This window comes from Macrotis lagotis, chromosome X (genome assembly GCF_037893015.1).
Source record: "Macrotis lagotis isolate mMagLag1 chromosome X, bilby.v1.9.chrom.fasta, whole genome shotgun sequence".
Taxonomy (NCBI): Eukaryota; Metazoa; Chordata; class Mammalia; order Peramelemorphia; family Peramelidae; genus Macrotis; species Macrotis lagotis.
The window spans coordinates 99,877,695-99,889,911 of record NC_133666.1 but is presented as its reverse complement, the minus strand read 5'-3'; the positions used below and the strand labels follow the sequence as shown (position 1 = coordinate 99,889,911).

The 12,217-nt window shown below is 36.0% G+C and overlaps 1 long non-coding RNA gene across 1 annotated transcript in view; it reads left to right on the top strand.

Moving 5' to 3' along the window:
• Window positions 1-12,217, top strand: part of LOC141496893 (uncharacterized) — an 82,889-nt gene that overhangs the window by 35,382 nt on the left and 35,290 nt on the right. The window contains exon 3 of the long non-coding RNA XR_012471189.1: window positions 4,369-4,512. This is a non-coding gene — a long non-coding RNA (uncharacterized LOC141496893). The remainder of the gene's footprint in view (window positions 1-4,368; window positions 4,513-12,217) is intronic.

Genomic DNA, 12,217 nt, shown 5'->3' with positions numbered 1-12,217 from the left:
TCTAGACCTGTAGTTAAAATAGCTCAGGATTTATTTTACAAACCTGTCAAGTTTCCAGATTATGCTATAAATAGTGTGAAGAAAGGGCAAATAACAAAAGTTATTTGCCACTCCACCTGAGAGTAAGGGAGGAAATAAAGAAGGTCATAGTCATAGTTCTTCAATGGCCCTGGCTGGGAGGAGCATATGACTCTAGCCAAGAAAGAGAGAGAGAGAGAGAGAGAGAGAGAGAGAGAGAGAGAGAGAGAGAGAGAGAGAGAGAGAGAGATTGAGAGAGAGAGAGAAAATGTCTGTCCTTATAGGGGTAAGAGAAAGAGAACTTCTCTTCTGGGTCGCCAATTAAAGGCATTTCCAGAGGGTTGGACAAGGGTGATGCTTGGGGAGTAGATTATCAGGTGACTCCAGGTAATCTTTAATACACAGCTACACAGCAGGGTGGTCCACCAAGAAGGGACTAAGATAGCATTCATTGTACTCCAGGGACACAAGACACCAGAACTTCCTGTCCCAAAGTACATGATTTTTTCTTTTTAGGTTTTTGCAAGGCAGATGGGGTTAAGTGGTTTGCCCAAGGCCACATAGCTAGGTAATTATTAAGTGTCTGAGGCCAGATTTGAACTCAGGTACTCCTGACTCCAGGGCTGGTGCTCTATCCACTGCGCAACCTAGCCGCCCCCAAAGTACATGACTTTTAAGTCCAACGTGACATTTTCTACCTATGTCATCAAGCTTGGCTAAGGTTAGAGTAAAAATCAAGAAGAAATAATTCCCTGCTTCACTTCCACCTTTAATGAACTGAAGAAGGTAATCCTTTGAAAATCCTGCAAAAGGCCTACCTTCTTATTATTCAAATGTATAATTGTGCTTCTCTCTTCCCCCCTCCCCTTCCAAAGCCCCTGTGAGTTCAGTTCCACTGAACTACCTTTCATGTATGATTGACTGCAGACTTAAATGAAAAATAAATACATGAACATTAAATTAACTCTGTCTTTTAAACCAAACTCTTAGAGGTTTTCACTGGTGAGAAATCTGATTCAATTCAATTCAGTAAACACCTGTGAATTGGAGATTGGTGTAAAGACTGGGGATTTAGAAACTAAATTGAAATTCCTTGCTTTCAGAGAGTTTGCTTACTACTGGGCAAAGAAGCATCTGCCCAGGAATGAAGCTTCAATTTAGTGTCTCCTACTTCAGGTTCAAGAAGCAGAAGTAAGAAAATCCTTGCTTTCTCTTCTGTTTTTCTTCAATTCATAGCATATATCATTGTTCATATTTTTCAATTACTTAAGAATTCTTATAATCCTTTATGGGGATGGGGGAAAAAAGAAGGGTTTAAGTTCATTCAATTTAATTCTGATTGGATAGAAAAGATGTTAAAGATGAAAGATCTTACTTCAGTAAAAATTAATTGTGAGACCTTATAATACAAGTCTTCTAGTCTATAAGTATGTTTATCTATAAAATGGGGATAGAAAAAGTTACAGTACTTATATTGGTTTGCTTAAATGACTTAATATATTTAGAGAGAGTGTTTACTACATTTAATATATTTAATTTGATATTTAATAATTGCTATATTTAACTACTATATTAATTTTGTCACTATTATTATTTGAATTTTTTCTATTGATTCCAATTTAATAGTAAAACATAGCATTTTAATTTTCAGATATTTGTATTTAAACACATTTTATAATCTACTTCTGCACTTAGGGAGATAGGAAATAATACTAATTAATGCCTAAGATAATTATAGATAAGACTTGAGGTACTACATCAACTCACAGCTAGCTTTTGTCCTACTTTCTGTAGTGGGAATCCATTGACTCTATGTAACTATCCTCTTCCATAAAGGCTGCCATATTCCCTTTGCTCAGAGGATGTTCAGCTACAGTTTCTTTCAGAGGCAACTAGGTAGCCTAGTAGATAAAATTTTGGATTCAGAGTCAGGAAAACCCAAGTTCATTACTTTCTCTTACTGAATATGTGACCTGAAATGAAGCATTTAACTTCTCTGAGTCTCCATTTCTTGTTCTGTAAAATGAAATATTTTGACTTGATGGACTCTGAGGTCCCTTCCAAGTTTAAATAGATTATCCAATTAATGACAATAAAACATTAAGAAAAATATTTTGTGTTTGCCGGGTATGCCCTGTGGAATTACACCTGGGGGAATTACACCTGGACATGTTCTGTGGGCTTCTAATTTCAATTACATTGTTAGCTAGATAAATAGCCCCACTGTGAGGCACTGATACTACTTAAATTTTTCTGAAACATATCCTTAGGGTCTATCACAGAAAGTGGGTAGGTAGTGGGAAATTCCTCAGCCCCTTCTGTAATGTAAATCCACTAAAGATGGGAATTGCCTCAAATGCCTCCCCACTTCCTACCATATACTGCATGTGTGGCTTCCCTATAAAAATCCATAATTTATAGATGGAAATTACTGTTCTCACCAGCCCAACTACCAAATGGCAGCTGTTTCTATCTCCACCCCCACATTTGTTTTTCTTGACTGTTTGACTGCTCCTCTCTCCAGGATTAGCCACTCTCAACTGCATTTGCTCCCTCTTGTCTCCTCTCTCCTTTGATTTCTGCTTACCACAGTAATTCTTTTTAGCTTTTGGAAAGGCAATGAGGTTAAGCGGCCTGCCCAAAGTCACATAGCTAGGTAATTATTAAGTGTCTGAGGTTGGATTTGAACTCTGGTCCTTCTGACTACAAGGCCAGTGCTCTATCCACCGTGCCACATAGCTGCCCCAGCCTCTGGTCTTTCTTACCACCTCAACACCTTGAGTACTTCGGATTTTTACTATCCCAGACCAGGCTTTTGCCTGAATAACAGTGCTAATAACTTCAAGAAACAAATTGGCTTTTTCTCTCATTAAGAGCTTTCATTTTGATCATGACAGTATGAAAGAAATTAAGTGGAATGACTGACTGGCATTCTGAATAGAAAGAATCTGCAGCTAAGTCCTTCCCATGGGCAGAAAGAACAAATGGACAGGAAGCAGAGCAGCCTCATATCTTGCTCCCTTTTTCCATGACTTCATAATAGCCATGAGAACCGCTCTTACTTTCATTGTCCTGTAGTCTCTCTTTCCCCTGTGACAGTTCTCATAGTTCTTTAGATTCCCAAAGAAATGAAACTCCCAACAGATCATGCCTTAAACTTTATAATAGGATTGCCTGCAAGTGTGATGATCTGGGTTCTGTAGAGTGATCAACATATGTGGCCAGGGCACAGCTAAACATCTTAGGTACATTAATAATATTTTGAACTGATAGATCTCCTTTCTTCCAGTAAAGTAAAAACATTTCACAAACCATATTCCATTAATCCCTTCAAAATCTCCGTGAAGTCATCATGTGGAAAATGGAGGTATTACTCTTTCACAGGTGGAGAAGCAGATTTAGTATAGAGGGAGTTAAGCAATTTCTTCAAATTCACCGAGTAAGTTAGTAGCAAAAGAAGGTATATAATACTGATTCACTCATTAAACATGCACAGAAAAAATAAGTTTATATGAGTTAAAAGTGTGACTTTCTAATAGTCAGGTTTGGGAGAAAAGACAATAAGGGAATATTTAATTGTTAGATCATTATTTTCTTCATTCTAGCTAAAAGTTTATGCTGAAGAAATAGTTCTATATTTTTTTCTGTTTCAGTATTACTATTTAAAAATGCCCACTAAAGTCCTATTCTGATGCATCAACATGTTGTGAAGGTGACCCTTATTTCTTATGCTCAGGTAGCATAAGGCCTGGCAGGATATAAGCATGGACTATGCTGGATTGAAGTGCCTTTTGCAGCTGAGGAAATTGAGGCTGGGGTTAAGTAATTTACCCAAGGTCACACATACAGAATGTTTTAGGTCTAGACTCTAGGCCAAGGGCTCTGTAACCATAACACCTAACTTCTTCATAAAGTTATAAAAGTAAACCTAGCACTTAGCACAGTACCTAGCACATAATAAAAGTTATAAAAATATTAATTATTATCATCATCATTTTTGTTATAATAATTTAGGTAAGAAGACATAGGGACATATCTAGGATCATAGCAATTGTAGTAGAAAGGCAAAGCTGGATTTGAGAAAAGATGACCAAGATAGAAGCCACAGGACTTGGCAGATGTTTCTATGTGGAGAATAAGTGAGAAGGAAAAACCAAAGCTTATGAACATAACTAAATTGAATAAACATAAATAAAGAAGTGAGATAATCAAAAAAATATTGCTTAGCTTTGGAAATAATAATCATAAAAGTTAGTCAAGTATATGCAACACCTTTTTATAAATTTGCAAAGAAGAAAAGGAAAGAAAATGGTTGGTTGAAGGATTTGTTGTTTTATTTTATATTTTCAGGAAAGTGGAGATCTAAACATTTTGTTAGTCAAGGAATGGAGTCATCAAAAATGGAAAACATTAAAGTATAGTCAAGACAGAAGATGATGGAAGAGAATCATAGAGCAAGTGAGAGAAGATAGTATCAAGAGCAGGAAAAGAAGGGTAAGTCATTCACAAATATTCTTACATTATAAATGGATAATTTTATTTAACCTAGTAATTATCTTCTGAATATTTCTAAAACCTAGCAGTTATATAATTCTAGCTTTTTCCAATTAAAGATTGTACTTTCCTCTAATATACAAATTCTGAATTGTGTCAGAAGAACTACAATATTATTTTTGCTTCCAATTTTTTTCAATCTAGTTCTTTTAAAGTAATGAGTGGCTAATGTGTAATATCAGAGTTGTGAATGCTAATAGAAAGAAGAGACTCTAGCAGATTCTATTTCAGAGTTCACTATTTGGTAACTTGCATGGAGACTTCTGGAAGCAAGAAACCAACTGTCATTACAGGCAGCTATTCTAGTCCCCAGTCAAATGGGAAAAGAGACAGGGAGCCTAGTAAATAGTGGATGCTGGTTTCTCTGCCTCTTCCACCTAAATCCAGCTGCAGTTAGTATAATCTGGAGCTTTTTAATGGCCTCTCCTATTTACCCCCCACTTTCCCCTCCAGATCCGAGGGGAATGCAGATGAGTTAGTAGGGAAGCCAGAGGCACTTTGGCCTTTCCTATACTTACCTCTTTAAAAAGATCCACCAAAACTCTTATCTCTGTTAGGCTCATGAACCATTTCTTCTTCTTTTGAGAGAAGCCTGAGTTCAAGTGGAAATACTAATTATGTCTAAGCAGCTGACAACGAGAGCTTCTGGCTTGTTCCTATTCAAACAAACTCTTCTTTTTCTAAAAAAAATATTTTATTTGTTTCCCAGTTAGTAGTTTCTACCTATCATTTATTGCAAGGTTTTGAATTTTACACTTTTCCCCTTACCTTCCCTTCCCTCACTCCACCCCCCCCCCACAGAAAGCAGTCTGATAATCTTTACATTCTTTCCATACTTTACATTGATCAAAACTGAATGTTGGAAAAGAAATCATATCTTTGAGGGGAAATTAAAATATTAGACATAGCAAAATTATGTAGTACATAAGACATTTTTTTAGAATGAAGGTCTTTGTTTAAACTCCACAGTTCATTCTCTAGTTATTCAGATGGAATTCTCTGTCACAGGTGCTCTAAATTTATCCCTGATTATTTCATTGATGAAATGAGCAAGTCCATTAAGGTTGATTTATTACCCCTATGTTGCTGTTAGTGTACTATATTCTTCTGGCTCTGCTCCTCTCATTCAGCATCAGTTCATGCAAGTCTTTCCAGGCTTCTCTCAATTCCCATCCTTCCTAGTTTCTATTAGAACAGAAGTGTTCCATAATGTACATATACCACAATGTGTTCAGCTATTCCCTAATTGATGAACTGAATGTTCCATTTTCCAATCTTTGCTGCCACAAACAGAATATTTTTGTACAAGTGATGTTTTTACCCTTTTTCATAATCTCTTCAGGATTACCCAGTAAGTATACCCAGTAGTGGTATTACTGGATCTAAGGGTATAAACATTTTTATTGCCTTTTGGTGTAATTCCAAATTGCTCTCCAGAAAGTTTAGATGAGTTCACAGCTCCACGATCAAAGTATTAGTGTCCCAGATTTCCCACATCCCTTCCAACATTGATCATTGTCCTTTCTGATTATATTGGCCGGTCTGAGAGGTGTGAGGTGGTACCTCAGAGCTGTTTTAATTTGTATTTCTCTAATCAGTAAGGATTTAGAGCAATTTTTCATATGACTATGAATCGCTTTGATTTCCTCATCTGTAAATTACCTTTTCATATCCTTTGACAATTTGTCGATTGGGGAATGGCTTGATTTTAATAAATTTGACTCAGTTTTCTATATATTTTAGAAATGAGTCCTTTGTCAGAAATAGTAGTTGCAAAAATTGTTTCCCAATTTATTACATTTCTTCTGATCTTGGTTAAAGTAGTTTTGTCAAACAAATTCTTCTTTCCAAAGTTATAGTCATTTCATTCCTGTTATTTTATTTCCCTCTTTACATGAAATATAATCTGGCAGCTGCCAAATCTTTGTTTATGATTATTGCTGCCATGGATAGAAATAAAGGAAAGGTATAAATCACTATAAAGGGACAGGAGTCTGACATGGGTTGAAGAAACATTAGTCTTCCTCCAAACACATGCAATATAACATTCATAGGAGACTGTATAATCAAAGTAGAATAATAAACAAAAAAAAGAAAGTAGAATCTGTTTCTGGTGGGGCATATCCCTAAACGGAAAATACCATCCCACTAATGGCTATAGTGAGAAACAAACTTTCTATTTAGGGAAGGTCTCAAGTGTAATGAGACCAATCTATTTCAAAGACTGTCCTTGTGTGACTTAAGAGGAAGTTAGAACAAACATCTCTAGTATCTTCTTTCTTCTTCCTCCCTTCCCCTTCCCAAGAGTGACCTTCATTCCTGACAGGAGAGGAAGAAGAATTTTAAGACTAGAGGTCATCGCTCTGCTGTTCTGAAAAATAGAATTCTGTGAAACAATAATTATATCTTTCTGCACCCTTAAATATTGTTAGTCTCAGGGATATAATAGGGTGCAAACTAATTTCTTATCACTCTCATTACTCTGGGGAAGGAGGACCCCAAACTCCATATTCAAGATCTGATTCCTTTCATACCAAATAGCGGTTCAATAGTGAATACACATACTAAATAGCAAAGAAACCTATTTATCCAAATTATAGCAAAACAGAAAACAGAAGTATTCATAGAATAGATGCAGTATAAAGAAACTCTCCCATGGGGAGTTAGGTAACATCTCAATTGAGAAAATCTTATGGATGCCACCCAAGGAAAATTATCTGAAATCTCCAGTGTAGCATGCTTAGAATAGGGACATGATGGAGACTGCCAGTTCTTCTCACATCAGCTTCTTCCCAGAATTTTATTCTACCTTCAACAATATGAAATTGGGTTGGCATCATCCTGGCATCTCTGGAAGCCCAGAAGAGCCTGAAAAGACACAAAGAGAATGAAATAAATCTGAAACTGTTTGAAGAGACTGATGAGACCTTTTTTTAGAAAGATTTTATTTATTTTGAATTTTACAATTCCCCCCCAATCTTGCTTCCCTTCCCCCCCCACCCCCACAGAAGGCAGTCTGTTAGTTTTTGCATTGTTTCCATGATATGCACTGATCTATGTTGAACGTGATGAGAGAGAAATCATATCCTTAAGGAAGAAACAAAGTGTAAGAGATAGTAAAATTACATAATAAGATAGCATTTTATTTTAAATTAAAGGTAATAGTCTTTGGTCTTTGTTCAAACTCCACAATTCTTTCTCTGGATACAGATGGCATTCTCTATTGCAGATACCACCAAATTGTGCCTGATTGTTGCACTGTTGGATTGAGCAAGTTCATTAAGGTTGACTGTCACCCCCATGTTACTGTTAGGGTATACAATGTTTTTTTGGTTCTGCTCATCATGTTCAGCACTAGTTCATGGAAATCCTTCCAGGCTTTTCTGAATTACCTCCCCTCCTGGTTTCTAATAGAACAATAATGTTCCATTATATACATATACCACAGTTTGTTAAGCCATTCCCAGTTGAAGGACATTCACTTAATTTCCAGTTCTTTGCCAACACAAACAGGGCTGCTATGAATATTTCTGTACAAGTGATATTTTTAACCTTTTTCATAATATTTTCAGTGTGTAGACCCAGTGATGGTATTGCTGGATCACAGGGTATGCACATTTTTGGTGCCTTTTGGGTGTAATTCCAAATTGTTCTCCAGAAAGTTTGGATGAGTTCACAGCTCCACCAACAATGTATTAGTGTTCCAGATTTCCCACAACCCTTCCAACATTGATCATTGTCCTTTCTGGTCATATAGGCCAGTCTGAGAGGTGTGAGGTGGTACCTCAGAGATGCTTTAATTTATATTTGTCTAATAATTAGTGATTTAGAGCAATTTTTCATATGACTGCAGATTGCTTTGATTTCCTCATTTGCAAATTGACTTTACATATCCTTTGACCATTTGTCTATTAAGGAATAGCTTGTCTTTTTTAAAAATTTGACTCAGTTTTCTGTGTATTTTAGAAATGAGTCATTTGTCAGAAATACTAGTTGTAAAAATTGTTTCCCAATTTATTATATTTTTTTTATCTTGGTTACATTGATTTTGTCTGTGCAAAAGCTTTTTAATTTAATGTAGTTGAAATTATCTAGTTTATTTTTAATGATGTTCTCCATTTCTTCCTTGGTCATAAACTGCTTCCCTTTCCATATATCTGACAGTTAAATTATTCTTTGATCTCCTGGTTTGCTTATAATATTTTTTTATGTCTAAATCCTATATCCAGTTCAAAGTTATTTTGGTATAATAGGGTGTGAGGTGTTAGTCTAATCTAAGTTTCTGCCATACTAACTTCCAATTTTTCCAACAGTTTTTATCGAAGAGAGAGTTTTTATCCCAATAACTGAACTCTTTGGGTTTATCAAACAGCAGATTACTATTGGTAGAAAAGTCAAAGGAACAATATTCATAGTTACTATACCAAGATATGTTATGATACCTGTAAAAGCCCAGGGTCGTTATCAAACTAGGACTGATCAAGTATTTTCAGAAATAGAAGAAAGATTATCTCACTATCCTATATCCATTAGAGAGAAAAGGTGTATTTCATGTGTTGTCTTAGGTATATCTGTATTAATATCTCTTATTGCTTCATCAATTTCCTTAGCAATGTCTGTAAGTACTGTAAGAAATGAAATAGTACAGGCTTAATTTTTGGAAGAATTAGCTAAGAATGTCTCTTTGGGATTTAAAGAACAGGGAATTATAGATGAAGAATTTTATAAGGCTATCAAAGCACTAAGGGATACTATTGAAAATATTGGGGACAAAGTAGATATAATAGAACATAAGGCTAGTTTAGCATGTGATTATCAATATTCCTCTTTTTTTTGATGAAATTACAATATGAGTCACATCATTCATAAGACAGGATTAAGAATCACCTCAATGGGATTATAGGTAGTGGTAATATTTCTATGCAAATTGAAGATTTAAATGACTTAGCTCAACAAATTAATGATACTTCTAAAAATGATCTTTTGCCTGATAAGACTGCTCAAAAAATCATTATTTTAGTCATTTATCCTTTCCTTCTTGTGGACAGCATGTTCTGTACATGATCAGAGCAACTATTAGAGCCACTATTATGGTTTTGATTATCTTGTCATTTCTTCCTCGATTTTCCATTTCTGTTATATGTTCCAACATTGATCATATGAAGTCACGTATTTAGTAAAACAAAAGAAGGGGAAATGTTAGTGATCCTTGAGGACCACAGCTGTGAGAAAACAAGAACAAAGGTCTCCAAGACCCTCTTGCCCCTCTGTTGTTTTGCAATACTTCTGGCTTGGTATCTTGGGACATCTTCATTCTCCTACTTTTGTGTTTGCACAAGAAACAGTTCATCCTATGATAACAGGATATATACCATAACTGTTAAGATAAGGAAGTATGACAAGAATTTGGACAAACAACTTTATGATCTTTTTAATGGTTGGCTCCACTGATTAACTCATGAGATTTGTTTGTGCTGTTCACCAGTATTCAGAAGATATATAGAGGTTAAGGATACTAAATAAAGTGGTCTTTTGTTCCTATGAAAAGAGACTCATGTCTTTCTTTTTTTCACTGTAGCTGAGAACAAGTTCTTTGCTGGTCAAAGAACTCAAGGTAGTTGGTGCACCATTTCATTTCAATTGGATAGCATTTTTTCTCCCCCCAGCCTTTTTTTAAGCTTTTCATTTGTCTCTTGAGTCTCCTATTTGAAGTCCAAATTTTCTATTAAGTTCTAGTCTTTTTATCAGGAAAAACATTAAATGTCCATCTTTTGCACTGAAAGAGATAGCTCACTTTTACTGCATGACGAATTCTTGGCTCCATTCCAAACTCCCTTTCTTTTCAGAATATTGCATTCCAGGCCCTTCAATCCTTTAATGTTGATGCAGTCAGGTACTGCATAATCCTTACTGTGGCTCCTTGGTATTTAAATTGTTTCTTCCTGGCTGCTTGCAGGATTTTCTCTTTTATCTGATAGTTCTGGATTTTGGCAAAAATATTCTTTGGTGTTTCCATTTTGAGATCCCTTTCCGGAGGGGATTGATGTATTCTTTCAATAATTATTTTGCCCTCTGGTTCCATCATATCATGGCAGTTTTCCATCACCAAATCCTGTAATATTAAGTCCAGACTTTTTTCTCTTCAATGTTTTCTCAGAAGAGTAATAATTCTTAGGTCATCTCTCCTCAATTTTTTCTTGAGGTCAATGGTTTTGCTGATAAAGTATTTTACATTTTCTTCTTTTTTTATTTTATTTTTGCTTTTGTTTAACAGTTTCTTGTTGTCTCATGAAGTGATTGGTTTCCACAGACTCCATTCTTTTTTTAAGAGAAGAATTTTATTCATTTACCTTTTGCAACTCCTTTTCCAATTGGTCAGTTCTATTTTTGTAAGTTTTTCATTTTACCACTTGAGGTTTTGAGATATTTTCTTTTTGCATTTGTCCAGCTGTACTTTTCCAAGAATTTCTTTTCTTGTTGCAAGGTGTTAATCTTCTCTTGAGTTTCTTTCCCCAAATTTTACAATTGAATTTTAAATTCCATTCTCATTTCTTCAAGGAAGTCTTTCTGTGCTGTAGAACAAATCATCTTCTCCTCAGAGGTTTTAGGTTGCTCTGGGTTAGGGTCTTTTTCTTCTAGGAATTTTTATATTGGACCCCCACTTTCCGCTGGCCATTCTTCATTTTCCTAAGATCTTGTGTTGGGGAGGGGCTGGTTCACAGAGGTTTGATTCTGGGATCTCTAGAGGCTTTACTCACTGAGTTTAGTAACTCCAAGTGTGCCAAGCAGTAGTGGGTACTAGAGGCTTTTCTCACTGAGTTTAATAATTCCAAGTTGACAGGCCAGGAGGGGTGCTAGAGGGTTTGCTCACTGGTTGTAATAACTACACCTGCCCAGTAGGGGATGCTAGAGACTGGAACTCACCCTCTAGCTCTTTTGATAAACCCCAGACTCAGTCCCACAGCCAATACCTCCACTCTCCAGTTGGTTCTTAGACCATTGACTCCCACAGCCGAGGCCTCCATGCCTGCTCCTAGGCTGGTCCTGCTCTCAGGCTTTCACCCAATCCTGTCCTCCTGGCAAAGTCTCTGCTTTCTGTTCCCAGCTCAGCCACAATCCCTAAAGACAGAGCTTGAGGTTAGGTGTTATTCTCCTAGCTTCTCTTTCTGGATTTTTTTCGATTGGATTTCTGTTAAGAGGTTTGTTTAATATTATAAATGAGGGAAGATCAGGAGACCTTAGTACAAGGCCTGTCTTCTCTCCACCATCTTAGCCAGAATTCTCTCATGTGACTTTTTTAAAAAAAGTATTTATTTTCATCCATTTGTAAATGTATATTTCCAAGTTACAAAATTCCCCCACCATCCCTTCCCCCTGGTCCCCCTCTCCCCTCCCCCCAGCTGGGAATAGTCAGGTTAGCATTTTTCATACCTATTTTGTCAAACATGTTTACAAATTAGTAATTTGGGGCATGAGGAATTAGGATTAAGGGAAAGAAATACATAAGAGATAATTTCTATAATGTGTTTATCAGATTCCAAAGGGTTGTTGTTGTTTTTTTCTGTGCGTTTTGTTTTGTTTTTCTTCCTCTGATCAGGTATAATATAGTCCATAAGCAATCAAATACGGTTGTTCTAGCTCTCTG